The sequence below is a fragment of the Pristiophorus japonicus genome, chromosome 20 (assembly GCF_044704955.1).
Source record: "Pristiophorus japonicus isolate sPriJap1 chromosome 20, sPriJap1.hap1, whole genome shotgun sequence".
Classification (NCBI taxonomy): Eukaryota; Metazoa; Chordata; class Chondrichthyes; family Pristiophoridae; genus Pristiophorus; species Pristiophorus japonicus.
This window is the reverse complement of record NC_091996.1, coordinates 91345471-91351476: the sequence shown is the minus strand read 5'-3', so window position 1 is coordinate 91351476 and position 6006 is coordinate 91345471.

Below are 6006 nucleotides of genomic sequence, written 5' to 3'. Positions count from 1 at the left end.
GTGGTCTACTCCTGTTCCTATTTCTTAAATGCTATATACTTCAATGCAAGGAGTCTAGGGAATAAGGTACAGATAGACACTTGGGAGTATGATATTATAAATATTACTGAGACATGGCTAAAAGAGGGGCAGGTATGGCAGCTCAACATTCCTGGTTACAGGGTTTTCAAGCAGGATAGAGCGAGAGGGGGGTAAAAAAGGAGGGGGGGTCACAGTATGAATTAAATAAACAATTGCAGTTGTGAGGAGGAATGATATGTTAGAAGGATCATCAAATGAGGCTATATGGGTTGAATTGAAGAACAGAAAAGGGGTGATCACACTGCTGGGACTGTACTATAGACCCCCAAACAGTCAGAGGGAGATAGAAGAGCAAATATGTAGGCAACTTTCTGAGAAATGCAATAACTATAGGGCAGTAATAGGGGATTTCAACTATCCTAATATTAACTGGTATAGAATTAGTGTGAAGGGTATAGAGGGTGCAGAATTCCTAAAATTCATTCAGGAGAATTTTTTAAAGCCAGTATGTCGCAAGCCCAACAAGAGTGGGGGCGGTTCTGGACTTAGTTTTGGGAAATGAAGCTGGGCAGGTGGGAGGGGTATCAGTGGGAGAGCATTTTGGTGCTAGTGATTACAGGGTAGGATAAAGGAAAAAAGGGAGGCTTATGCCAGATACCGAGGGCTCAATACTGCGAAACCCTAGACGAGTATAGACAGTGCGGGGATGAAATTAATAAGGAAAGCAAAGAGAGAGCATGAAAAAAATATTGTAAGTAAAATGAAGGAAAACCCAAAGATATTTTATAAATACATTTGGGAACAAGAGGATAATTAAACAAAGAATAGGGTCTATTAGAGACCTTAAAGGTAATCTATGTGTGGAGGCAGAAGTGAGTTCTAAATGAATACTTTGCATCTGTTTTCACAAAAGAGAGGGGTGCAGACATTGCAATCAGTGAGGAGGAGTGTGAAATATTAGATGAAATAAATATAGTGAGCGATGAAATGTATCCCAGGCTGTTAAGAGAAGCAAAAGAGGAAATAGCAGAGGCTCTGACCATCATTTTCCAGACCTCTCTGGCTACAGGTGTGGTACTGGAGGACTGCTAATGGAGTACTTTTTTGTTTAAAAAGGGAGAAGGGGATAGACCGAGTAATTACAGGCCAGTCAGCCTAACTTCAGTGGTGGGAAGATTATTGCAGAAAATTCTGAGGGACAGGATAAATCTCTTAGAAAGACACGGATTGATCAAGGACAGTCAGCATGGATTTGTTAAGGGAAGGTCATGTCTGACTAACTTGATTGAATTTTTTGAGGCGGTAACAAGAAGGCAGTGTGTATGATGTAGTATATATGGAGTTTAGCAAGGCCCACATGGCAGACTGATCACGAAAGCAAAAGCCCATGGGATCCAAGGCAAACTGGCAAGTTGGATGCAAAATTGGCTCAGCGGCAGGAAGCAAAGGGTAATTGTTGATGGGTGTTTTTGTGACTGGAAGGCTGTTTCCAGTGGGGTTCTGCAGGGCTCAGTACTGGGTCCCTTGCTTTTTGTGGAATATATCAATGTTTTAGACCTGAATGTAGGGGGTATGATTAAGAAGTTTGCAGATGATACAAACATTGGCTGTGTGGTTGATAATGAAGAAGGCTGTAGACTGCAGGAAGATATCGATGGACTGGTCAGGTGGGCAGAACAGTGGCAAATGGAATTCAATCCAGAGAAGTATGAGGTAATGCATTTGGAGAGGGCTAACAAGGCAAGGGAATACACATTAAATGGTAGGACACTGAATTGTAGCGGAACAAAGGGACCTTGGAGTGTATGTGCACAGATCCCTGACGGTAGCAGGCCAGGTAGATAAGGTGGTTAAGAAGGCATACGGGATACTTGCCTTTTATTAGCTGAGGCATAGAATACAAGAGCGGGGAGGTTATGCTTAAATTGTATAAAACACAAGTTAGGCCACAGCTGGAGTACTGCGTGCAGTTCTTGTCACCACATTACAGGAAGATGTGATTGCACTGGAGAGGGTACAGGGGAGAATTACGAAGATGTTTCCAGGACTGGAAAATTATAGCAACGAGGAAATTATAGCTGCGAGATGCTGGGATTGTTTTCTTTGGAATAGAAGAGGCTGAGGGGAGACCTTATCGAGGTGTATAAAATTATGAGGGGCCTGGATACAGTGGATAGGACGGACCTATTTCCCTTAGCAGAGGGGTCAACAACCAGGGGGCATAGATTTAAAGTAATTGGTAGGAGGATTTGAGGGAAATGTTTTCACCCAGAGGGTGGTGGGGGTCTGGAACTCACTGCCTGAAAGGGTGGTAGAAGCAAGAACTCTTGCCACTTTTTATAAAGTACTTGGATGTGCACCTGAAGTGCTGTAACCTACAGGACTACGGACCGAGAGCTGGAAAGTGGGATTAGGCTAGATAGCTCTTTGTCGGCCAGTGCGGACAAGATGGGCCAAAATGGCCTCCTTCCGTGCTGTAACTTTCTCTGATTCTTATCAAATAATTTAGTGTCCTGTATCCATGATGCACTCCAATAGTCATGGAAAACCTCACGTGAACACACTTACTACTACTTCCGGGGCACGAGATTTGCATCTAAGGTGCATTTACAATCCTGATGCGAGTTGGAAAGTTTAATGTTGAATTTTTTGCATGCCAGGCACCAGGTATTTTCTGGGTTTTCCAAATATCTGATTCCCACCAGAAGTATGCAGGATAGGACTCCCATCTGATATAACCCATGTATTATTAACTCAAATCATAATGAAGTCCTCACTCCATGCAAACGAGGTTGGTTCAACAAATTTCTCAGATTTTTGTTGACGACGTCCTATATTATCAATAATTAAGTGCCAGGTATTCTTGAACAAGAGAAAGCCCAGACCTGGATCTCCTTGACCTTCAATGGTACCACTATTGCTGAGTCCCTTACCATCAATATCTTGGGGGTCACCATTGACCTGAAGTTAAACTGCAGCAAGCATCACCGCTGTCACTACAAGAGCAGGGCAGAGAGTATGTCCTCTTCCATAAGTAGCTCACTCCCTGACCCCCTCAAATCTTTTCCATCACTATATTCCACTCGCTTGAATGTTTGCAGCAATAACAACACTCAAGAAGCTTGACACCAGGACATTGCCGTTTCCTTGTTTGGTGGCCCTGTCAGTATCCACCCACAACCAACAGCACTGTGGGAGCACCATTACCGCAAGGACTGCAGCAATTCAAGGAGAAGTCCCACCGCCACTGTCTCCGGGCAACCAGTTGTTGGTTAGCCAATAAATGTGGCCTGGCCAGTGACGCCCACATCCCGAGAATGAATGAACTGGTGGGCCATAATTTGCTGTCCATATAGCAATCATCATCATAGGCAGTCCCTCAGAATCGAGGAAGACTTGTTTCCACTCCTGAAGTGAGTTATTTGGTGGCTGAACAGCCCAATACAAGAGCCACAGTCCCTGTCACAGGTGGGACAGACAGTGGTTGAGGGAAGGGGAGGGTGGGACTGGTTTGCCGCACACCCCTTCCGCTGCCTGCGCTTGATTTCTGCATGCTCTCGGCGACGAGACTCGAGGTGCTCAGCGCCCTCCCGGATGCACTTCCCCCGCTTAGGGCGGACTGGTCTTTGGCCAGGGACTCCCAGGTGTCAGTGGGGATGTCGCACTTTATCAGGGAGGCTTTGAGGGTGGTCCCTTGTAACGTTTCCGCTGCCCGCCTTTGGTTCGTTTGCCGTGAAGGAGCTCCGAGTAGAGCACTTGCTTTGGGAGTCTCGTGTCTGGCATGTGGACTATGTGGCCTGCCCAGCGGAGCTAATCGAGTGTGGTCAGTGCTTCGATGCTGGGGATGTTAGTCAATGTAACAATCATCATCAATGAGGCCAATGGCGCTCGCTGTTATTTATGAGCAAATGCCGACAGCTAGTTCAGGCGAGGGACAGATGCACGATTAAACTCCGGTATGCAAACGTTGCTGCTCGGGTTGCACCGCTCCAACATTAGCTTTGTGAAAACAGCACCTCGCTGTCTGGCTCACCGTTTGAGCTGCATTGAATGGGGTGATGTTTTTCACGGTAGACACAAACTAACCTAGTCAGAGAAAGGTAAGTTTTGTCTATTTCAATCTACGTACCCTTTGAATTATGTGATAACTGTTGATTACTACCAGTCAATTATTGTTGTAGATTTAAAAAATGTAAAATTTGAAATTTTACATTAAACATTTTTTTTTCTCTCTCTCCAATTGTTCTTCCCCCCTCTCTTTCTTTCTGTACCTGCTGTGACATTGAATTCACCCACTCTAATTTACACTCCCATCTCCGTCCTTTGACAAGGCGTGCTGTTTATTTCTCTGTCCTTCAATCTGATTGGTTAAGAACATTGTCGGTTTCCGTTAACTCTAGCCCTACATGCTCTGTTTCCCTTGCTGCGATGTTATCAGCTCGTACTTTCAGCAACTTGCCATGCATAAAATTTACAAACCGCAACAGCAGATAACATTGGGTGCCCTGTACAGCAAATTTTGGAAATTTGTAAGAATTTGGGTCTCCTAATGATGGAGTATTAAGGCGTGCTATAAGCAGCCTCTCGCTGCAGATTAATGAGAATCCACTCATTCTGACAACTGAACCCAGTCTAATTGCAGAACAGAATGCTACTGTCTGGCTGGGAGTTATCGGGTTGTTCAGTGAGCTGGAGCCTGTTGCACTATACATTAGGGGAGAGCAAATTTCCTGAGAGGAGGGAGAGATATTCTGCAGGTTTATACTTGGTGAGTATTCGTATGGAACTTTCCCTCGGGAGATTAAGTGGATGGGGGTAGGATCCATGATGTTGGAAATACTACATGAGCGATGAAATGTTCCGTGGGTGGGGTAAAGTCAATGATGAGACTGATTGTACTTGGGCTGTGGGAGATTAAATGGATGGGTAGAGTTCATGATAGGGGAGAGTGTCCATGGGCTGTGGAATAGAAACATAGAAAATAGGTGCAGGAGTAGGCCATTCGGCCCTTCGAGTCTGCACCACCATTCAATATGATCATGGCTGATCATTTTTGCAACTTTAGTACCCCATTCCTGCTTTCTCTCCATACCCCTTGATCCCTTTAGCCGTAAGGGCCACATCTAACCCCCTTTTGAATATATCTAACAAACTGGCCTCAACAACTTTCTGTGGTAGAGAATTCCACAGGTTCACAATTCTCTTGAGTGAAGAAGTTTTTCCTCATCTCGGTCCTAAGTGGCTTACTGTTTTGGATCGATGATAATAATAGAGCCAGGTTCGGGATCTGGATGAATGTTAAATAAGAGACAAGACAAATGAAGTAAAGAATAAAATACCGTTTACTGAGAGAAAAGGAACATTAATAATACAGTTTATGAAGAAAAGAGAAGTATGATTAGATGCAACAACGCTCATGGTATTCAGCCCGTTGGGAACTCCACAACGACGGCTGGTCTGGAGCATTGGGGGTCCCGGCACCGCTCGCGAATCACGGTCCAAGGTGAAGTTCGAAGAGCTACGGGACAGTGCCGCTCCTTTATACTATTAAGCAAAACATGGGTGCATGTGGCTTATGGCCAACTCCTAATCTGTAAGGCCCCAGCTGTTTGTCCACAAAGCACGAGATCTTGAGGCGCCTACTGTCTCATAACAAGCTGGTGTGCGTCCCAAGGTCTCCTTCCCCTCTCTCTATAGCAACAACATTCTACGGGGCTTGGGACAGAGACACACTGTGTAAATGACTAAATATCATAATTAACAGTATGTGATTAACCCCATACAATACACTTGCCCCTTATCCTTAGACTGTGATCCCTGGTTCTGAACTTCCCCAACATTCGATGCAGGCTTGATGTACTATTCTCATTTTGAGGCTAATTGTGCATTCTTGTTTAAATGAGTTGCTGAATTCCTGAAGTAATCCCTGGTTATCTGTTGCAACCACCATTGCTGTCTTTTCTGATGTATTTAAACATGTTTTTT